This window comes from Syngnathoides biaculeatus, chromosome 5, assembly GCF_019802595.1.
Source record: "Syngnathoides biaculeatus isolate LvHL_M chromosome 5, ASM1980259v1, whole genome shotgun sequence".
NCBI classification, from domain to species: Eukaryota; Metazoa; Chordata; class Actinopteri; order Syngnathiformes; family Syngnathidae; genus Syngnathoides; species Syngnathoides biaculeatus.
The window spans coordinates 11,790,929-11,815,156 of NC_084644.1; the positions used below are offsets into that span (position 1 = coordinate 11,790,929).

Consider the following 24,228-nt stretch of genomic DNA (forward strand, 5'->3'; position numbering starts at 1 on the left):
CCTTTTAATAATCCATCCATCCATTATCTACCGCTTTTCCAGGTCAGGTCGCTAGGGAAGTAGCTTCAGCAGGGATGCCCAGACTTCCCTTTTCCCAGCCACTTCTAGAGCAGTTCCGGAGGGATCCCGAGGCGTTCCCAAGACATAGTCTGTCCAGCGTGTCCTGGGTTGTCCTCGGGGTCTCTTTCCGGTGGGACATCCCTGGAACACCTCACCGGGGAGGCATCCGGGAGGCATCCGGATCAGATGCCCCAGCCACCTCATCTGGCTCCTCTGAATGCAGAGGAGCAGCGGCTCGACACTGAGCCCCTCCGTGATGACCGAGCTTGTCACCCTATCTCTAAGGGAGAGCTCGGACACCCCGCGGAGGAAACTCATTTTGGCTGCTTGTATCCGGGGTCTCGTTCTTTCGGTCCCGACCCACAGCTCCTGCAAATAGGTGAGGGTAGGAACGTAGATCGACTGGTAAATTGAGAGCTTCGCCTTTCGACTTAGCTCCCTCTTTACCACAACGGACCGATACAAAGTCCGCATCACTGCAGACGCTGCACTGATGCGTCTGTTGATCTCCCTTTTATAATATCTGTAAACAATAGGGAGCAAAGTACTTTGGATTACAGAAATTTAATGAAGCGGACCGGAAACGATGACAAAACATCGGACAGAAAAATGTTGTTTCCCTCAAAAAAATCAAAATGAATTCAGTGGATCCTGTCAGTGAGGAATACAAATCGACTGCATGTCGTAAAGAGAAGATAGTGAGACGTAGTACCTACTTTTAAATGCACAGACTAGGACCCAAACCTCCATCACCAGGTTTGGGAATGGCATTTTTTCAAACCGATGAATAAAATGTTTGGATGGCTTGTCTTTGAGCAATAGCCTAAGCGCTAACTAGAGCGTGCTAATCATGTCGTTATCAAAAAAGAGTTAACGAACATAAATGTACGGGACTTTCGGCCTTGTGTGAATATGAATTACCCCATATGGCCAGTTAGTATACCTTAGCTACAACAAGTCTCACAATCGGCACTTCAGAAGATTTTGATTTAGATTTCATTCAATGCGGTGAGCATGTGATGAAAAGTCCTGCGCTGATCCTTTACACAAGTAAACTGCTCAGTCACTTTCATGCGAGAAGTGCTGAGTGGGGACGCGAGCGGGTCAGTTTACTGTACAAATACGGTGGCAAAAAAATTTGCATGTCAGAATTAAAAATCAATGTCTTCTACCTCCCTTTATAATGACCAATCTTCCCCAAACCAAAGCTCTTAGATGCTGATTAGCATTCTGGGAGATTTGAATAATGTTGGAGTGAGGCATTCATCTCTCTCAGCAAAAGTTTATTTTATAATAGAAATATAATCCGGTCCATAATTTACGAACACATTTTTGACTTCTTGGGAGCGAGAACATTCAGGTTGATGCCTTGTTATATTAAAAATTTGAGCAGCCAAAGGCCACAATAGAAGAAAACTAAAAGTTTGTAGGGTCTTGCATGTTAGGTCCATAGAAGTCTACATTGTGCTTAGGTGTGTAACTGGGAGTGTAATAGGTGAAGATAACTGGTATGGTGCGGAGAAAAAAATACTTTGCCACTTTATTGGAGTGTGAAATTCTTTTTTTTTTTTTTTTTTAATTTGTAAAAGGTTTTTTTCCCCTTAATGCAGTTGTTGAAGTTGTAGCCCTGAATGAGGACAATTGGTAAAGGAAATGGATGGATGGTACTACCAAAGAGAAGTTTCTTCAGCATGAAAAAAAAAACGAGTCTCCATCAAGCCCTTAGAACGAGGATTTGTTCCCGAACCGTCACTTGACTTTATCGGCTGTTGACTGCGAGGTGCCATCAGAGGTGTGCGTCGTGCTCGCCCCCTTGAGAAATGAATCGCTTGCCTCTTTGGCCAAGTGAGTGGAAATAATACGGATCACGCCGAGAGATCACGGTGTCAGGGTCAATTGTCCTGCAGATGACAAGCGTCTATGGCGAGGTGGCGGACAGACGTATGGATTTTTCATTTTGTCGGGGTAAGCGAGCATGGCGCGGCCCGAGCGCCGGTGCAATGAGGCAAAGGCAACGTGCTGGAGCGATCCGGCAGCTTGTCACGAGTCAGCCGCCACTGCCGCGAGACACGTTCACTACAATAACGGTTTTATCTCTGTGATGGAACACCCCAAAGATGCTCCGCAATTGAGTGAAGATAGATCCTGCGCTAGTTGTCATCAGATTAGCGGCTATGGTTTCACATTTTGCATTAATCTTTGATTTCATTCAAACTTATGTGGTAGTTTAGTACCATGCTTTTGTCAAAAGACCTGAAAGATCGAGAACTCTTTTGTTTTTAAGCCTCCAGAAACTGGACTTGTCTCACTGATCTGCTTAATCTGCCGCATACCCACTGCCCCAGAACCTTGCAGATCGTGCAAACACAATAACGGCTACTTGTTATAACCCCCTCTATGTCTAAAAACAGCAAACGTGAACTCGTAAGTGAATACAAGCTCCCGTAAAGACAGCATGTGTTGCATTTTCACTCACAGAAGCAGCACTTCATCACCAAGCTGCCAAATTGCACTTGCGTATTTGGTGTTATGGAGCCGCGAACCTTTGCCATCAACAAAGTGTTTTTTTCCATCTATTCGGAAAACCATCTCTTGAGAATCTTTGTCCAGCGAGAGTGGCAAGTCAGGGGCAGAAAAAGTCAGAATAGTGCTGAGTGAGACTGTAACTCAACAATTAGAAAACAAAAATCTGGAATGGCTGACTCAAAGACATATTGTTGAAAGTAAGCAGGTGAAGAAACATTTACTTGTTTGTTTAATTTCACACTTAATGCTTCCGCAGGCATGCTTGGGTCCCATCCATTCGTGTACAACCAATTAAAAAGTCAAGTTTCCATTTTATTCCCACATTAAAAATTGTTAGTTGTTGTCATTGGTAAAGGTCAGCTTGAACTTGCAAAACAAATTTTGTAGTTTCATCATTGCCTGAAGCGAATGAATCTTTCACAACGGAAACAGTTTGGACTCTGGAACTAATTAGTGCAAATCTAACTGATGTCATTGGTAAATCTTGTCTCAAAACCTTTGAGGTACCACTGTATAAAACAGCATCTGTGGCAAAGTAGCGCAAAGAAAGCTTGTGAAAGCGCTTCACAACATTCTTTTCCAGTTTGATGTCAAGGATCACATCCAGATCCAGACTCCGACTACAAACAATGAAGGAATGCTAAATCTCACAACCTTGCACCCGGGAGTGTGCCGCTGGAGCCGTCTAAAGTAGTTCATCACTACGCGGCCGATGCGGTTTGATAAAGAGTGTGAAGAGATTCATATCAACTCCTGCGCGCCGCTTTCGTTTCTCCGGGAGAACGCCTCGTTTCGGGTCGTAACCTCCCACGCATCCTTTGGAAGAATTCGGGTTCAACATGTCCACGGCAAGCAGGCACCCACCCTGCTTGAATATACATGATCTGCTTTGTGGTTTGTGCTACTCGGGACACACTACGGCATCAATTTTGCCCTTCATCTCCTCATTTTCAAAGGCTCGCATCTTGGCGTGAGGTGTGACAGGTCTGCGAGGTGAAGAATCGAGTGGTCGTCTGCTGCCCTCCCAGAGAAGCTTTCCGCCGTGTTATTCCGCTCCTACGGATGGGTCAAAGTTGAAGGCTGACGATATAAGCTCATCGGCACACCCGACACTTCCCTTTAAGGCGCTTGGCTGTCTCCTAAATATTAATGCGGTCCACCCCTACTTTCTAAAGATGTACGAAATAACAGTTGTGTGACAGGAGTCGAGTGACGGTCCTTTGTGGGGGTCAGCGACAAATAACAGTGCCTGGCAACAGCCAAGCACGCATACTGAAATACAAACGTCATTTTGAACTGTATGGCAACACATTGAAGGTTTAAATTCTCCTTTTAAGGGTGTAGCAGCGTTTACGCAATATGCATGCGTCTTGCCTTTAAAGAAGTCATTCATCAGAGATATGGATTCTATAATTTAGCCCACCCCTCCAGAAAATTACTTTAATCTGACAAGAGCTGCAACTTTTTCCATACCCCATTGATTTTGAAAAATGATAAATATTTCACGAGTTCTAGCTTGTCCTCATGTCGGATGCATGGTTTCTGCACACATCTGCAGTTGTAGTTCATTCTTGCAGTTGATCAAATAGCCAAAGCCGTGCACCGAGACGAACTGGGATCCCCGCGGAAGGAGGCGTCCGTTAACAGAGCTTGAGGAGCTGGACGGATGTTCATGGGGGCGCCACTACCGAAGCCCGAAAAGAACCATCGCCAGAAGTGGATGGCAACTGATCCAATACAGTCTGGCAAATGATGAGACCAGTCAGTTAGAATGTCAGCTTGCTCGCAAGTTAAAAGGATGGAGCTGGTTCTAGGCAGCTTGGATTTGCAGTAAAACCAACGAGGGTTCTACTTTTGCCCACAATACGGTGAGGGATCCTGGTTAAAGTGAACCATTTTCATTTAAAAAGCCAAAGTTTTCTGGAGGGAAATCTGACAGCTGAAATACCACAGTCAAAATTTGACAGTGTACTCTCTCTCCAGTTCAATAGATAGTTTCCAAATGATCAAACTGATCTTTTCTTAGTGACATCATTTCAGATTTACACTGGATTTACAGATATTTTTTGTTGAAAATGCACTAGAAATGTGCAAGAGCATGTAGATCCATATGCAACTCAGACTCTCAGTAACTTCCACAAACAACCCATGCTAAACTTTATCTTTTTGACAAAATAAGTCTCTAAGTCAAGATGCATCACCTCAAAAATAACAATTACTACTTTCCTATGAGCCAGGGTTTTGACACTATTTTGTGGTATCTTAGGGTGCCAACAAAAAGAGAACCAAATTATGTGAATAGATGAATTGAGAACATGAAAAGAAAACACGACTATGTGAATTCATGGAATTGGCTGGGGGGGTTACTGAATTATGTATTAAAGAAATTGGTGTAATTTAAAACCCTTTCCAGGTATCTTAACAAAAGGTCCATGATATTATCTGGTCAAATACCACAAAGGATAAAGAATAACAGCACACTGTGCAGCCACTTTGGTTGAAACCACTCCGTTTTGAGGAGGGGGCAGATTTAATTACTGACTGTACAATGCCCTGTGAGTTGGCTGGATACCTTGCGACTGGCTGGCAACCAGTTCAGGGTGTAGCCCTGCCTCCTGCCCGTTGACAGTTGGGATACTCCCTGTGACCCTTGTGAGGATAAGCAGCTAAGAAAATGGATGGCTGCATGGACAGTATGACTTTTGTAAATCTAAGCGACCGGGTGTAGCGATAGATTGTTGCGATCACACAAACAAACTAGTTGACCTCAAGCAGTCCAGCAAAGAGAAAAGCGGGCAAAGAAGACGAGCAAAAAAACAAAAAAACCCAAAGCTATTTTCACTCGAAGAACCAAGCGCTTCATCACCAAGCCACTGAACTACACTATGTTAGTTAGTGCTGCTGATCCATGCATGTGGCACATGCAGAAGACATATTACCAAAGACAAGGATGTTAAATTGTTAAATGTAATGACTGTTGCATTTCTTGCTTCGGTCCTCATTCGTATTAAAGATGGTAAAAAATTGAGCACTCACTGAAATTGGAAAAGCCCACATTAAAACAATCCATAATGCCGGATGCTCAATTTTATTTTTATTTATTTTTTCTGACAGGTACAAAATGTTCGAGAATATTGTAATAATAAAATGTAGGGTTTAGGGTTAGGAGGGAAATCAAAGGATGATGATGCCTGAAGTCATCAGTGAGAGATTTTTTTTTTTTTTTTTTTAGAAAGATTTGAAAATAAAAACAAACAAGAAAAACCCTAAAGAAAACATAAGTAAATGAAGCACAAGCACAGAATTACTCACTCAAAAATAATTTTACTTTGCATAGCTTCATTTAAGGCGCCTGTCGAGGCATAGTTTTCTCAAAATTGTACAACCTCCGGGATTTTGGATTATAGAGATTATAACATTTCTCCTCTGTACTGTTAAATGAAATATCATGGGCAACATGTTCATGTTTAAACAAGTTAAATTCTCCTTTGTTCATCAAGTTATTAAACTACCAGTGCGCTGATGGGTGCATTACATTTCATTACATCCGTTGTGGGAAAAAAGACACCCAGCCTGCCATAAATCAACTTCCAATTACTGCGCTGCAAACTTTGGACGCGCTCCACGCTCACGGAGAGTCGCCCTCAGACACCTGCCAGGCGTGTCGGCGTTCGGGCCAAGCTGTGCATTTCGTTTTGTATTTTTCCTTTTTTTTTTCCCACCGCATGCACACGCTTATGGGACTTCCCTTTTCCAGACAGTGAGAGTGTGAGAGGTGACTCAGACTTAGGGGGCGAGCTAACAGCTGCTTACCGCCACTAAACTCTCACACCTGCAAAGATGCAGGCACCCGTCAAATTGCGACAAAAATAAAATAATAATAGCGGATGCTTTGAAGCAAGTAATAACCACTATGGTCTATCGTGTGTTCATGGTGGCCGTTAGTGCAATCCAGTTAATGTAATGTAATCGTTCTTTCCTAGCAATTAGAGATAAGTGGCACAACAGAAATAAAATGATAGACTAAAAAACTGTTAAAAAAAAAAAAAAACCTCCACTCCACACTCAGTAACTGGTAATTTATAACAACCACCGCCATGCACAAATGAAATAAAGATGACAGCGGTGCATATGTACAGAATATCTAAAGTGACATGTGGGCGTGGGGGTTGGGGGAAAAAACGTTTCTCATTGTAACAAGAAAGTTTCTCATTGTAATGACAAAATGTACACGTGAGAAACTCAATGAGAAACAATGACAAACTCGTTTGAATGAGAAACATCTATCTGATTCACATGCTAGCGGTAGCTTCTTGCGTTTGGGTAGCTGTACAGCATCTTATTTCCAACATGGTGCGTGTCATCTGAGAAAATGGCCTGATAGTTGCATCAACCAACTAAAAGAAAATATACAACATGTATAAATTTTCTTCACACAAATATAGCAGTATTAAGCTAAAGAATACCTGACTCATGTTTGCTTGTGTGTGTGCATGTATGTGCGTATGTAAGATACCACTCACATGTAGACGTTTCTCGTTCTAACGAGAAACTATATTGTTGCAACGAGAAGATTTAAAAAAAATCTTCATGTCCCTTTAGGGGTTCCGTGCATGTGTGTTTGTATTGTATACATATGCTTCAGGCTTCCCCTAGAAGGGGAAAAAAAACGTTGGGAAAGGCCAATTAGAAAATCTGAACTTTACACAGGGTAATCAGAGGCACTTAAAATGGTGGCAGGCATGCATTGACCTTTATTTAACATGAGTTTGAATGTGATAATGTGATAACTGAGCACAGTGACGTCAAAGTTATAAGAGGGTGTGTGCACTTCCTCAACCATATTATCTCGTTTTTTAATTGTACAGATTATAGGAGACATTGATGGTGGAAAAAGGACTGAAATTATTTATCTTTGGTCTGATTTTTTTTTTCAGTAATGTGGAACTACCAGGGTTCAAAACTAGAAACAAACACGATGACTAGACGAAATGCACAGTAAAAAAAAAAAAAAAAATGTTCTGCCGCACACACTGTAGAACTGCAATCCAAAGAAGACAAGCCGCTACTACACCTGTGAATTTATTTCTACCTGACACGAGCAGCGTTTCATGGCCAGGACCTGCCAGTGTATCATACATGACACCAATTGACACACACACAAAAAAAATCATAGTGTGGTTCACAGACAAAACTAGAGGGATTTTTGCTTTTTTTTTTTTTTTATTAAAAGAAAAAAAGGTAGTTCAGCTCCAAAGCTCAGCGTAGCGAGTATTTGAGGCTCAATTTGTCAAGTTCACTTTCTGCAGAGTGACAGCGAATATTACCCTGGTGAGCAGCCAGCCTCGACGCCCAGACAAGCCGGAACGTCTGCAAGTGTGTAGGTGTGTGTGTGTGCAAATGTGTACTTGTGTGTGTGTGTGTGTGTGTGCACGCTCCGAAGCCGGTGAGTGTATTTATGGGTAAATGGGAAGCTCCACGGAAGCTCTGTTGCTTACACGAAGCAGCCCTGATCTGAAGAATATTTTAAAACTGTGTGAGTGATTGACTGGCAAAGCAAGACAACATTTCATAATTAATTGATTGAAATTCAAGGGCATTGAGATAAAAAAACGTCAGGTTTATTTTGTATAGTTCATGTATTATCTACATTATTTTATTCTAATACTATTTATTTATTTATTTCTGATTTCTAATATTACTTATTACTATTTTAGTTTATTCGAAACTCAACTTAACTCACTGATCAAAGAGATGTCTGTTAAATTAGATTGTCTGTTAAATTGAATCCCTTATTTATGCACAGTACAAAATTGTATATGTGCACTATGAGCTGAAAACACCCGAGTACAGTAAAAAGTTATTGTAAATAACTGTAAAAAAGCTGGCAGCACGGGGTCGCAGCTGTAGAGCTTTGGCCTTACAGTTCTGAGGACTGGGGTTCAAATCCCGGTCCCGCCTGTGTGGAATTTGCATGTTCTCCCCGTGCTTGGGTGGGTTTTCTCCGGGCACTCCGGTTTCCTCCCACATCCCAAAAACATGCAACATTAATTGGAGACTCTAAATTGCCCCGAGGTGTGATTGTGAGTGCGGCTGTTGTCTGTCTGTATATAGCCTCTGATTGGCTTGCAACCAGTACAGGGTATACCCCGCCTCTTGCCTGAAGATAGCTGGGATAGGCTGCAGGACTCCTGCGACCATTGTGAGCATGAGCGGCTATGAAAAATGGATTAGATAGATAGATAGATAGATAGATAGATAGATAGATAGATAGATAGATAGATAGATAGATAGATAGATAGATAGATAGATAGATAGATAGATAGATAGATAGATAGATAGATAGATAGATAGATAGATAGACTGTAGTACATACTGCTAAATGAATACCTTGAGCGCCTGCGTTGGACCATAGTGTATATTTCTACATGCGCAAAAATCTGCATTAAATCATCAATTATATTAAAATATATATCCAGACATGATTTAGCTTCCAAGACCTCCATCAAAGTCCATTATAGGGGAAGCAAGTCAGGCTTAATTGACTGCATTTCCAGAAGTGCATGCCCTCTGTCACCTGCGTGTGTGTGTGTGTGTGTGCGTGTGTGTCTGTTCGGCCAAAGCCCTGAAACAAGGCCTGTTTTTTACTGTATGTGTGTGTGTGTGTGTGTTGTGTGTGTGTGCGTGCGCGCGTGCGTGCGTTTAATAATGCATGGCCCCGAGCCAGGACCAGCCCTTTGATAAAGTACAGCTCTGCAGCACATGCATAAGCAACTACCAGCCATATGCAGAAAGTGGAAATTGATGGTGAAGATAAAGTCTGTACTACCATGGGTGTGTGTGTGGATGTGTAGCAGAAAATGAATTTGAGAGGGATTTATTGATCATATCGATGTCCTGTCTTTAATCAGCAGCTATTGCGTGTAGCTTGTTTTAACCCTCCAGTTATGATGCAGGTTAAATTGACTCATTCTAAAGTTTAAAGATCTAAAATTGAAAGGTGTCAATAAATACATGATGAAAAATAAATGCTTTTCGTCATATTTTATTTATATTGTTGATATTAATCCATGCACAAGTTATTATTTTAGTGAATAAACATTCGAAAGATAACCTACAAGAAAATATTTTAACAACGGCAAAGGCTAAATGGATAAATTGTTTCATTGTTTTTGATTTTCTTCATTTAAATGTTTTTTTCATGCATCAAATGGAGACGTTTAAATGTGTAAAAATCAAAATTATTTTTAAAATGGCTGGAATTTTTTATTTTTTTAATTGATTATTCTCTTTTCTGAGCACCACGGTGGGATGACCAGTTAGCCCGTCCGCCTCACAGTTCAGAGGATCGTGGTTCAAATCCTGCCTCGCTTTCTTCCCAGATAGCTGAGATTGGCTCCAGCATTCCCGTGACCCTCGTATGGATAAGCGGCTTGGAAAATGAATACATGAATGAATGACCCATGAACATTAATTATTGGTTTCCGAAACAAATCAACATATTGCCCATACAGTATGTATCTGAAATTGTATAAAGTGGTAACTATGGAAATGTACACAGTGTGTGCGCACACACTGGTCATGATCATCGCCAGTCAAGTGCAAGTGTGTGGGTGTGTGTGTGTTTACCTCCATCCTCTTGCTGTGTTTGAGCTGTCAGTCAAATTCAAAGGGGTCACAGGTCAGTGTCTTGGAGTTCAAAAGTCAGAGCCATCCTCTCCCTGTCCAGGTCTGTTGAAAACTGGTGAAAAAAAAACAAAAAAACACAATACGTCAACAAACTGCGAGGGAGCAAGCACGGGTGCATAATGACCAGAATTGACCCCTTCCTGTGACCCGTTTGAAATAAAAGTTCTCACATTTAAACTTTTTCCATTGCACTCCCTGTCGGGTTTTTTTGAAAATTTCAGCGCTAGAAAGAAGCCAGTTTCGTTTCACGACATGAAATTTGGTCGGTAGCTCGAGAACCATGAAAAAGTCTAAAGAACTTTTTTTTTTCTTTTAAAGAGACAGGAAGTCTGCCATTTTGGAGCACAGGTTCATGACTTGCCATAAAACAAACAAAAAAAATAATAACTGCGCTACACAAGGTTAGAGCCACTTTCACTCAGTATCATGAAATTTGATTGGCATGGCTATCAAGAGAAACCCCCCCCCTCAAAAAAAGAAGTAAAGAAACACCCTAAAATAGACACAGGATGTCTGCTATTTTGGTTTGAAGCAACCGTTCTAGGGTTATTTTGGCCATTTCAAGGGCTCCTGCAATGAAAAAACAAATTTGAATCCCCAATAGTCAACAGAGGGCCAACACTATGCTGCAAGTTTTTCCCATTTTTTTTCCTTAGCATATTTCATGACTTTTCATACTGACTTTTCACATAGCACTGCATCACCCCAGGGAGGCACGACCCACAATTTGAGAAGCACTCTACTAGGTAACAGTCACTCACGTTTGAAAAACGTACGGGTGTGGTCAGTCATGCCCGGAGTTATAAAGTTACGGGTGGTTATTGTTTGTAATTATGAGTGTACCCCTTGAAGAGCGGAGGGGGGCGGTGACAGGTAAACGAGGAAGTAGAAGTAGGCTGAGCAGCAACGTGTGCTTCCATGTTTCCAAAAAAAAAAAAAAAAGACAGACTGTGGTTCACTGCCCTGGATCACTTTTTCGATTTTCACGTGCGAGTGTGCGACAAGTGCGCAATGGTGCCGCTTAGAGGGAACATTGGTCAAGACTACACAAAATAAGCGACGCCTTTCAATATCTATGCATTTCTACTCGTAACAAAATTTTACATGTGTGATTTCTTTGTGCTCGACTGCGCAGATTTGCGAGTGCGATGGCGCATACGCACCTGTTAAATCACAGTGATTGAGGTAGCATATTTAAATTTTCATTCTTGTGTGTGTGCACCTAAATTTCATGATTCCACGTGTAATCCGAATATTCCACTCCAAAATGGAGCCCCCAAAAGTAGTCATGTTAGCAATGTGAAATTTGGTCTACCAAGCGCAGACGTTTGTAGCACACATTTGAGTCATTTTGACTATTTGCAGAGCTTCAAATACTAACTTGTCCTGGAGAATTTATTTGAATTACAGAAGACAGATGTGTGATGCATAATGTTAAAGAATTTTAGCATGTTGGGGGGAAATTCGATGATTTGCCATAAACCATTGAGCACCGAAGACAGTCAGTCTTACCCCCGCTATTAGAAACGTATAAATGCGTACAACAATTTGGGTTGCCGTCGTTCGATTTCCTTCAATCATCGTACCTTTGACATTACATTACTCAGAATTGTTTGTAACGTTTAACTTTTTAAGTCTCCCCGCGCGTCATCAGATTCTCTTCATCTGCCGCCCACCTCATCTCCTTCCTTCATCTTCCGCACCCTCCCTCTTTTGCACACCCGCCCACAACCCGCTCCACCCCCCCATTTCACCCAGTCATAAAGAACAGACATTCAGATATACAAGGATGGAGAATAAGCCCCCCCCCCCATTTCTTTTTGTTGCAGCTTTAATTTACTTTCTGCATTAATATTTCAGGGCCCTCTGCAGGCTCGGTGAGGAAGCTGGTGGTGGGAGCTACTGTGTGTGTGTGTGTGTGTGTCACATTCCAGCTGTAGGAAGGCAAGAGAGAAGATAAATATTTTAGCGGGTCTTATTGGAGAACCCCGTTTCATCTCTACCGAACCACCGTGGCACAGGCATCTTGCCATGATACTCCAACCTGGATACTTTAGTCTTCATCTAGTATCTCACATAGTTCTTTTTTTTTTTTTTTTTTTTTAGGAAAACAAAGCATTTTCAACATGAAATTAGTAATCAGTGCATCCAGAAACAGCCTCTCTGCCAGTGCTATGATTGATGACACGACTTAAAATAAATGTCAAATAGTCAAGGTGAACAGGAAGCTAAAGTCGGTGCTCGGCAAAGTGATTGATGTTATATGCGTTTCTCAGTCTTATATACATTCTCTGATAAGTTATTACTAATAGCTTCTGGAAACGTGCGCTTTATGGCATATGGACATGACAATCCAATAGGATCAAACACAAGCTGATGTATCAAAGTATCAGTGTCATTTTTTTAAAATGTTTTGCTATTTAGCATCTGTCTCGGATATTCCAAATATCCACTCATCAGAAAGCGACTAATCAACTTTCAAAATAAACTATTTTAACACTGGATTAATCATTTAGAAACGTTTTTTTTTTCATATATAATGGTATAAATCCTCAGAATTTCAGACTCTCAGTCAATATTGTTAGACTGATGTAGTCCTACATGAAAGTCGACTGATTATTTTAGTGTTTAATCAAATAAATAAGACATTTGAAAACATCTGCTTTGACTTTGGAAAAGAATAATCAACATTTTTTGCCCATTTTGTAAAATATTACTGATCAAACAGTAACTGAGTCACAATCATTTTATGATTGTCCATTTTCTGCTCTGTTTATTTGAAATAATGTGGGGTTTAGTAAAGGGTTGGAAACTACAGCTTTTGCTATTATCCAATCAATGTAACTGAGACACGAATCAATTATTATAATATTTGTAAACTGCTAATACACCTTTACAATTTAACATTGTCCATCCGTCTTTGAACACTTGCTTCCCATTGGGGCTCAGTTAGGTAAATACCGGAGTAAAACTTTGTTAAAATCCAAGCTTCACTGCTTTAAACGCAAAATCCCACACAATCAGCAATTTTCAGCGATGGGTGCTAGAGTCGTCATCGCGGATGCAGTTATGACACGTCCATCCAATTGTGGGCGGAGTATTGCGGAAAAGTTTTAATAACACAGGTCGACAAGATTAAAACCGGTTTCACTTGGCATAATAAAATTTGGGAGGCATGTCTATGACAAGCAGAGCCACAAAAATGTCTCAAGAAACCATCCTTGAGAAGACACTGGGAAGTCAGCCATTTTGGTTTGAAGCTGCCATTTTAGGATCATTTTATCGACGTCGGGCTAATTTTGGGCATTTCCAGTGGTTCCAAAAATGTCATCCAATTGCTACTAAATTTGAGCAACATATACTAAACAGATGGCTAGTACTAAATTATGAACCATTTTCATCCAATGATCCATCTAAAATACTGCTTATTCTGTTCGTGGTTTGGGGGTTGAAATGGTCACCTAAAACAGTTGCACGGTGTGAACCATTTTGCTTTTCCTTATTGATTATCACTCATCACTCTCCAATGTTAGAGGACTTGACTAACCGTGGGTGAAATACAGTACATCGCTGGGGAAAAAAAAATAGACCGCTGCAAAATTGACAGTTTCTCTGATTTTGTTGGAGAAAACTAAAAATTAAACTACTGGCAATACACAACAGAGTCAAAGATCCAAATCTTATCATTAGGAGTATTTCTTGATTGAAAATAAAAAAATAGTCAAAGAACCAAACATGGCCCAGTTTGGTTTGGTCTCTTAATTTTTCCCAGAGCTGTAGGTCCTGAAGGGACAGCGATACACCTCAGTTACTTTCATTTAAAGAAGTCTTCATGCGGCAAAATGTGTGTGCAGCTGAAGGTTCTGAGTGGGAAAAGACCTATAAGCCATTTGGTATCGTGAGCACGGGGGGTCACTTGGAATTGGATTTTGAAGTCAGAAGAAGATGGGTAGGATGCAAAATGGGGTGTTTATCACAGACCAGCGGCTCTCCAAGCGAGGGGTCTCCTGGTCTTTGCATCAGGGGCACGCGCCGGGAGGCCATATTGAAATGAGGTTAATTTCCCCCCCACCCCTCCTCGACACCCGCAAGGCTCCGAGCCATTCCCGTGTTTGTGTTTTTTGGTATGCGCTCGCCGATTGCCTCCGCTCCCCTGCTACTGCTTTCCCCGCCCTTGCTTGCTTCCGATTGGTCCTGGGCTTCTTGATTTGCCTCTCCATTTAAAAAGCACAAAATGCCCACTGAGATCCAATATGGGCTTGAGGCAGGGGGGCTCCAACGGGACCCCAGCGGGGGTGGAAAACAGTAGATGAAGACCAGAAAGAGGAGGAGGCGGCGGAAAGAAAGGGAAAGGGATGCAAAACGTCTTCCTTTGGTGCGGCCCACCTTGACCCCGCGGAGACAGCGGGGGTGCCAGCCCAACCCAGAGCGAGCGTATGCTCCAATTTCTTTGGATGACCCGAAAACCAGCAGCACAGGAAGCTCTAAAAAGCCGGAGAGACAACTTCTAAAAGTTGTCCTGCGGGTTTGAAGAGTCCAAAGGGGCTGAAAAAACACTTTATACAAACGCTAAAGGAAAAGTTGACTAGCCCTGAGTACTGTGACATGTTTTATGCATGGCCGCTGTGTTTCACATCAACAAAGAGTTGTGGAGTGGGGGTAGGGGTGGGTGATGGGGGTGGGGGTGTTAAAGGGTGACCAGCGCACTGGCAGAGGGCATATACAGGTGGGGAGGGGTGACGCCAGTTAAGAGGAAGTAGACAGAGTAAATACATTCAGTCCAAGTGGGATTTTTTTGCCCCTAACGTTTATACAGACAGATGGCTGAATCTTTTATATCCGAAGAAATATTAGCATTGTCGTTGATTTTAAGGGGCAGTTTGCAGTTAAGAATATATATGCATGTGCCTTTTGTCATATTGGTTTCAAATTTCAGTCTCACCTGACAATAGTACAATGACACCCAAGAAAAATAAAAATCACAAATAAGAAACAGAACGGAAGACAGATAAGGGGTCAATTCTTTGGCGTCCTGGTCTTGGGGAATCCAGCACAGCCTTGCGAAAACCTCTTAGCCCGAGTTAAAAGGAGCTTTGCTGAAATTCTTGGTGAATATCCATCACCGGAAAAATAAATATATAAAATGATCCCTCGGCTGCCATCAAGTGTGCAGAAGACAAGGAACCTGAGGCAGCTAAGAGGAATTAGCAAGACTTCTGATCGACACGTTAAGTTTATCACCATTATTGTTTGTAACTGGAAATTCCCCCCGCAAAAAAATAAAACATCACACCAATAACATTTAGTGTATCGTGAAACGTAGGTGAAATCATCAGTATCATAAACACAAATAAAAGTAAGGGATCAGTGGATTAAGGCTACATTCAAATCTTGCAAACTGTTTAAAAAAAAAAAAAAAATCCAAACTCCCATTTCAGGTTCTGGTATGGAAAGTTACCAGGCAGGTTGGAAATATAAACTCACTACTCAAAGAACACAGAAAACTGCCCAAAAAATGGTAATATATTATTACTTGCTCTTCCTCAATACAGAGGGGAATTTAGCCCCTGAATCCAGTTCCACTTGGCACCATGGAATTTGGTAGACATTTCGATCATCACTGAACACGTAAAAATGTCTCAAGAACTCATGTCCAAAAATGACATAGTGGTTGGAAAACGTTATGTTCAGGTAGCATTGGAGTACTCAATTATAAAATGGCTCAGTGTTACCCTCTGTAATTTGTTGGAAAATTCAGGCCCTTGAACACATTTCACTTACCAACATGGAATTTGGGAGGAACTTCTATCTATTCACAGACCCTCAAAACCATCTGAAAAAGGCATGCCCGAAAAGACAAGGCAAGTGTTGTTCAGTGTTGTTTCGACAAATTCCAAGAGTTCGACCTGAGCACTATGCGCCTTATACATCAACAAATACTGGAAATCAAACTGAAAATAGCCAGAGTGCTTGCGACTTGTGCTCCTGATGAAAAGAGTGGAAATATTGTACTTTTTCTACAGTCATCATAGAGGCAGGATTGGCTGGAGAAGAGCAATAGAACCGTACACACTCGAAGGATTACCTTTACTGTACAGCCCTGGAAAATTACAAGTACTGTACATAATTGGTCCATAAATTCCTAAAAATGAAAGACACATATATAACATTTGTCATATGATAATGATAAAGAACGGAGAGTGGATGGCAAAAAGGGAACACTTGAAGCGGCCTATTCTCTGATCTTCTTTTATCTGCTTAAGTGCACAAATGGAAAGCCCTCTCACACTAGACCACGCTAATTGCACGGGCCGTGCAATTTCTGAAACATAAGCAGAATCAAGAGGAGCTGAAACCAGCTTTCTCTATTTGCTACCAAACAATATAAAGTAAAAGCACGGATTCAAAATAAAATTCCATTTCCCCTGGAAAGTTACTGTATTTTCTTTCATTCCGCGCCCGTGACATTCCTCGCCAGATTGCTTATTGCGAGCCTTTACCTTGTCGACTGTTTATTTTCCTTGTGAATATTTAAAGAGCGGACATATCGAAAAAAACAGCGCATTTAGAGACGTGTTGTCCCAAAACAGGGCAATCAGAGGAGGTCGTGTATGCAAAGAAGGCGACGCAAGCGAGCGGGGGGCCCGGCCCCCCTCCCTTCGCTCGCCACGTTTGACGGAGTACCTTTCACGCTTGAATACATTAGGGGAACCTGTGGAATGGGAGCAAATGAATGCCCGCTCACTCCCCCAGCAGCCCGCTGCCATGGAAAACAACGATTCATCGCCATTACATTTTTCATTATATGCTGGCGTGTAAGCGCCTCCGCAAGCCCACCGTGCACCACAAATACCACCTATAGCGCTTACTTATGCAACACATTTGTTCCACCTTGACCCTGAAGCTCAATATACACTATAAGAGTCCAATTCGGATTTAGTGCCTATATCCATTTGTTTTTGTCTATTTAAATTTACGTTTCACTCTTTAGATAAACACCTAAACCAACCTGCATGCGGCACACCCAAAATGCAGGTAAACAAAAACTATGGGTTGTTTTCACTGACGTCACATTTTCACATTTTGTGATATTCACACTGCGCGCAGCCATTTTACCTCTCCACCCAACGCCTACCAGTGATGTAGACTCTGGAATGCTTTCCGTTACTGTTTGTGTTTTTGTGTTTCACGCGCGTCTCGGGACTCAAGTACACAAGAGAGGACTTGCTAACCATCAGAGAGCCTTCTTCTGACATTTCTTCTGACTTCTTTTCGACAAGTCTGGCCAATTCGCTGAAGCTTTTTCAAGAGTTTCTAGTCGGTGCGCTCTTTAAAGCCTCGCGACGAAGAGGCTCACGATCCGGGATACAAGTCCGACTTCGAAAGCAGGGACGTCGTCTAACGCTTCCGACAAAAGACTTTGGACGTTCTGCGGCTCTGTGCTTCACAGAAACTCGGTTTTGCGGACAAGTGTCCGACGCTGCTATCATGCAAATAATATAACAAATATCAAATAATAAACATTTCGCTTTGCTTGTGGTGAACACATATACAGGTTTTACTTTTTGAAATACATGGAATAAATAGCGTTTGCCTCGATATTAAAATAATAATATTCCATCGCCTTTTGTTTTCCGTGTTAGCATACAGGTAAGTGCCCACACCTGCATGCTAACACGGAAAACGAAAGGTGCTGGAATATGCTTTTATATCAACGAGGAATGGTGCACGGACGTTACAGAGCTCAGCAGACACTGCAGCAATTTCCGTTAGCTACAACAACCTATCTATAAAAAATAAGACTGAACTAACCATTTACGAAGTGTCTTGAGCAGACAAGTGTCCATCCCACTGCTCCTCCTTCGTGATTTCTGTCACATAGAGTAAAAAATCAAGGGCATAACACTGCGTCCTGAGTCCCATGATGTGTGTATGCCAGTTAGCCTAGTAGTCAGTCTGGGCTTCATGTGCTGTCGGTCATGTCTTCAATAAATGCAAAATGTCGTCCACCTTGCATATGTATGAGTAACGGAGCTCAGGGATCAAAAATCGCCACCGTTCAAGGCAGGACAATGGGTGACGTCACGTGAAAACAACCCAGATAAATGCATACACAAAACAATAGCACAGTAAAAGTTCTTTTTTAAGAGGCTGTGGTGGCAGATTTGTTGGGAGCTGGAATGGGTATTACAGCATCTACAATGTAAACATCTTGAATGGACAGGTGCTAATGTGCTAAACCCAACTCAGTTTCTTGAAGTTGAATCCTATCATGCTAACAGTTGGCATGCATACATGCAGCAAGACAACGACCGGAGTATCGAAGGAAGATATGGATTTCGTATCATGCATTGTCGTTGGATACTGTTCTAAATGAGTGTTGATGAAAAGCTAACATGCCAATATTTTGTTGGCTCACATGGAGCAAGACCTTAGCCACAGTGGGAAATGTGTCACTGCGACATTTTCCCCATGACTAACTCCATGACATTCCTGAATAACATTTGCGTTGATGCCCAAAATTTTGACGAGAATGATAATTTCTTATACTGACATATAGCAAGATAGCTCCTTGGGTACAAACGTTCCGAACGCGATTTGATAAATATATTACATCATCCCTTTTACTCAAGTCCAATATTTCAAATGTAGATTGATCAAATATTAACATTATCAGTTGACATGCTGGCATAACGCAAGATCGCAACCAGAATGCAGAGAAATGTTGAGCAGATCGATATGGATTTGACGTTAATCCCTATAGTATTTTTAGGATTGATAACGTGCTAAAATGCTAATAGTTGGCATGTGGACAAATAAGATGGCAACCTGAGTATGGAAAGGGCTACGGTGGCTCGAGAAGCATCTCACATGATGTTTTTTAGTCAGCTACTATTTGTAATGAGAATTGCTCAAATGAGAACACGCTAAAGGTTGCTATGCCCACAAACAGCCAGATAGCAACCCAAGTAGACAAAAGACTTCAGCAGATTGACAAGCATTTAAACATAATAAAGCTTAATCAGGTAAGAGCATTGCTACAATCCTAACAGGCTATCAGTTCATGTGCCGACACAGAGCAAGATAGCAAATTGAGTATCGAAAGTGCTCCAGAAATTTCGTTGGGATTTTACATTTTAGCCTTTAATTAGGTTCAATGAAAAAAAGGAGAACTGATAAGAGGCTAACAGTTGGTATGCCCACATTGTAAGGTACCAACCTGAGTACGGAAAGCACGATGGCAGTTCAATACGGATTTTTCATCATGCCATTTAGTCAGATACTTACTGACTAAATGCCGAGATGAATGCTAACATGTCAACAGTTGTCAAGCTGACAAAAAGATAGAGTCCCGAGTACAAAAACAAACAAAGAAAACATTGCACTATGTGACAGAATTAAGGTCAGCCAACGCAAGGCAGATAAAGTTAAGAGATGTGGTAAACAGGGCACTAGAAGGACGTCTATCCTTCCTTAAGCCCGCCTGATTGGGGAGCGTCGACCCAGGACGCTGGGTCACTGCGTAGGCTCCTTATCATAATGTAGGCCGTGTTGTCTTCTCCATTACACCTCGGCCATTCAATTAGCCCCCCATTACCATAGTAATAGAGCGCTGCGTCACAGGGTCAGGGCTGACAAGGGGAAGAGGAGAACGGGTCGGCACGGCGGAAAGACCGCCAAGTGTCATTATGACTGCGGGTGCGTCAGCGTCGCCTTCTATTTGGGCAGGCCAAGGTCAGCCGTGACGACTTCTGAAAGGTGGAAAGAACGGCGCCGAGTTGAAGAAGACTTGAAGGACGAAGCTCGAAGGCTGACACCCGTGCTAGGAACTTCAAGGGCTTGCTTCCTTGAAGATGACAAATTTCAAAGTGCATCCTTAATGCCACCCCAGTACGGCGACAGTGTGATAGATGCGGTGACCTTGCAGGACAAACGTGAGCAATTCATTGTGGAAATTAAAGGCGAAAGCAAAAGAAAAACAAGCAAATAAATGTGTTTTTTTTTATTTTTTCTTGCCAAGACATCAGCGCTGACTTGTAAAAGAGATGAATGACGATGTATGGTGTGGTAAAATGCTGTTTTATGAAAGTAGAGGACATGGAGGAGGTATTTGCTTTGAGTTTTTGCTCTAATTTAGCACACAGTCTCATCAAAATATGCTTCGATCCATCCATCCATTTTCTGTACCGCTTTTCCTCACTCGGGTCGCAGGAGTGCTGGAGCCTATCCCAGCTAACGTCGGGTGAGAGGCGGAGTCTATCCTGAACTGGTCGCCAGCCAATCACAGGGTACATACATCCATCCATTTTCTTTCGAGGCTTATCCCCATGAGGGTTACGAGGAATACTGGAGCCTATCCCAGCTGTCAACAGGCAGGAGGCAGGGTACACCCAGAACTGGTTGCCAGCCAATCACAGGGCACATAGAGACAGACAGCCCCACTCACAATCACACCAATTTAGAGTGTCCAATTAATGTTGCATGTTTTTGGGATGTGAGAGGAAACCGGAGTGCCCTGAGAAAACCCACGCAGGCACGGGGAGAACATGCAAACTCCACACAGGTGGGGCCGGGTTCGAATCTGGGTCCTCAGAACTGTGAGGCCCACGCTGTACCAGCTGCTCCACCGTGCCGCCTACTCAATTGTACATTAAAAAAAAATTCTCATGACTTTGTGTTGGACTTATGTTTCAATGGCAGTGATAACATTTTGCCACAATTTTTACTGTTTTTCTGTTTTGTAAACAATCCTAACAATTTTACCTCAAACTAAATTTTCAGAGAGTTTATGTTATGAGTTTATTTTTGGACACATTCCGACAAAATTAATCTAAGATTCAACAATAACATTTCCACAGACAAATTGCAAGTCTGGTGGGATTCTGAACATAAAGTTAAGACTCCCGTGTTAAAGACATCCATGTTTGAATGCTACTAAAATGCTAATTTTTTCAAACATTTGGATTGATTTCAGCTCAGTATGTTCTGTTCACTTCAGTTGGGGAGTTCATTTTAGATAATGTTAGGCTTAGCGTTAAATTAGGGTTGTATTTACGAAGACATAACTCAAAGTATAGCTTCACTTGGCTATAAAAATGAAATTCACTTTTTCAAATTTTTCCTTCCTGGTCAAAATTGGTGGAATGTCTACAGTTTCCTGAAACTGAAATAGTCATCATTAAAGTGCACCACCATGCTGGATGGTCTTTCTACCAAATTTTATTTAAACAGTATTCACTGTCTTTTTTTTTTTTTCTTTTCGGTTTTACACGACCGGTTTTGGCTGACAGCCCGTTTCAATTATTGAATGGTGAGAAACGGATCTGATCAGACCGCAGCGCTGGCGTATAGCCAATCAATGCGGGGGTGGCGGCGGCATGTGGTGGGCCCTAGGGTGCACACCACATTTGAACGTAGCGCATTGTCATGATACAACACTTTTTATCTATAATCTTTTAATTTCTCCCAACTTCTTGTCTTTTGCCTTTCGTTTCATTTTTGTGTGCCAGCGCTCCCGCTTGTTTCCCTCAATACTTTCTGGCATTGTACCACAATGCGAGTGGGTGAGTGAGTGGGTGGGTTGGCGGAGAGTGGGGGTGGGGGGTGAGAGATGATGAGACAAAAAGACAAGGGCCAGAAAGAAGAAAGGCGATGAAACAAGGGAACGTATGCAGATGCAGGGCCCATCTCGTTTACAAATATGCAAATGATGTTGCCTTTGTGATATGCAAATGAGAAATTACAAAGCACTAATTAGGGTCAAAAGAACTGCTCACGTCAATTAGGGGAGAATGAAACAACGTTCCCTTCCTCTCGAGCAGCCACCCCCCCGGTCCATCCAACCCTTGCCATGGATCGCCTCGGCTTTTGTTTTTTCTTTAAATGGAGACATGAAAAAGACAAATAATTAGAGACGTGTGCACAAGGGGTGGGACACCACAAGCAGCGCGCACCCTTCTAGAGGGCACCGGGGTCCCGTTTTATTTGAGTGAAGGGCTCCACTGGATTTTTTTGCCCCACGAAACACTGAATGGAAGCATAAATGAGGAGAATACAAGGCTTTAACATCTAAAGAATAGGTTCTTATACTCCTAAAGGTAAGCGCTGAAATCAATCTTATCCATTCCAATTTGAAAGTGAACACAACAAGTATACATGCCAGGCCACCATTTGGCGATGTCACAAACCCGAAATGCACAAATTGCTTTTCGGACAAGATGAAGCATCTTTCTAAAATACTAAAATTTGACCTAGGTAAGGAAAGGCTCCAACTTTGCTTTGGTTCGACGTGTTGGTTGTGATGGACCTCCAAAAAAACCCACAAAAACGCATACATATAGTTATAAAAGTTTTATATCATGACATTGCGTCTATACACAAACAAAAAAGTCAACAAAGTTTATTTTAAACATCAGTTTCTAATGTGCACTTTTTCATCCATTTCGTTATATTCTTCGATAGTCGGTGTCTTTTTATGTCGGACACAATTGCTCCATACGACAGTAATGCTAATCCAAATTTGAAAACGGTCATGTAAACCTTTGAATATGTATTCACGGTTTATCATTGGTCAACTGTTTCACTCCTAAATACGTATCTCTCGTTTCGCCCCTTTAGCCTGGTGATGGAAACGCTCAATCTTGTATCCAAAAATGGTCCGAGCGTTTGGCATTTGCAGCCAAGTAAGACAGAATGGAAACAAACAAATCTAAAAATGACACTGAACACCTGACCCCCTAAAAACTATTCAGTGACACGGAAACGTCAACCAATAATAATTTTCCGATATATACCTGTCCCACTTCGCTCCATCATTCCTTCTTTTGTGAGAGTGTAACATTTGCATTGTAATGACACCTTCGTTGGCCCCTCAGGCCGGGCCCTCTGCTCTACCCAGAGATCAATTAAGACCAGGACCCGGCATCTGCTCGCCTTCCATTCTCACCCCTAGCAACTCTCTCGCCGTCGCTCCCCTCCCATGTGTCCTTCCTCACCATCTCGTCCACGACAGACAACACAGACAGCGGTGCGCATGCATCTCGAGTCGCACGATCCGATAACAATCCGCATGCAAATGTGTGCAGACACACGGCCTGCATAGCTGCTGTCAGTCCCGCTACGAGCCTCGGCGGTGCACTGGAGTGCCGGCGGAAGGCTGGCTGGGATCACTGCAGTGATTGCTATTGTCTCTGTTGTCTTGTTGCTAGGAAAAAAGCACAAAGACAAGGTTGCGAAACGTATATCCTTTTGACATGGGCGCGAGTCTTCATTCAGCTCTGTCTGGCTGCCAATCATACAGATACAAAAGCGCGGCGCATCAAAAGAAGGATAAAGAAGTCGACCAAGGATCTACGGGGCCGCCATTCAATGCAGCTTCGCATTGCAAACGAGGTTTAGCCTCGGACAGACGAGGCTGGAAGACTTTTGGATTCCTCCATTCAGGAATTTCTCTCCTCATCAAATATCCGGCATTTTCTTCACCATGATACCATTAAACCGCACCTATGATCAATACATTGGAAGACGGATGAGGAATTTAAAAAGATCTGCAATATGACGTTTTGAACCATTTCTAAAGGGGGAATCTCAGTATTTCTGTATATGATCCAATTCAATTGAGCTGAAAAAAAAAAAAAATGATGCAACACTATATCCGTATATCATATTTAGAGCTGAAACGCAAAAAGCCAATGAGCACCATTTTCACCAAATCAGCACTACACCCGTGAGTAGACTGCCGATCAGGGCATCATTCGATATAGAGCTTTCTAACCCTGCAAAACAAAACAACGACCACGTAAAACTCATTGGCAAAACTTTTATTGCCAAAACCAACAAGTGCCATGTGCATCTCCATTGAAGCTAATCACAATCCGATATGTATTTAAATCCTCACAAACAGCCTTAAACATGTCTGCTCACTGATATTAAAGCTATGCTTGTGCATGAATG

The 24,228-nt window shown here is 42.1% G+C and overlaps 1 long non-coding RNA gene across 3 annotated transcripts in view; it reads right to left on the reverse strand.

Moving 5' to 3' along the window:
• LOC133500987 (uncharacterized) overlaps positions 1–24,228 on the reverse strand; it is a 301,872-nt gene that overhangs the window by 44,902 nt on the left and 232,742 nt on the right. For 2 of the 3 annotated variants that reach the window (XR_009795068.1, XR_009795067.1), the window contains exon 6: positions 10,216–10,327. This is a non-coding gene — a long non-coding RNA (uncharacterized LOC133500987). Of the gene's footprint in view, positions 1–9,911; positions 10,019–10,215; positions 10,328–24,228 lie in introns of those variants that run through there. The other variant, XR_009795069.1, reaches the window with a different exon arrangement.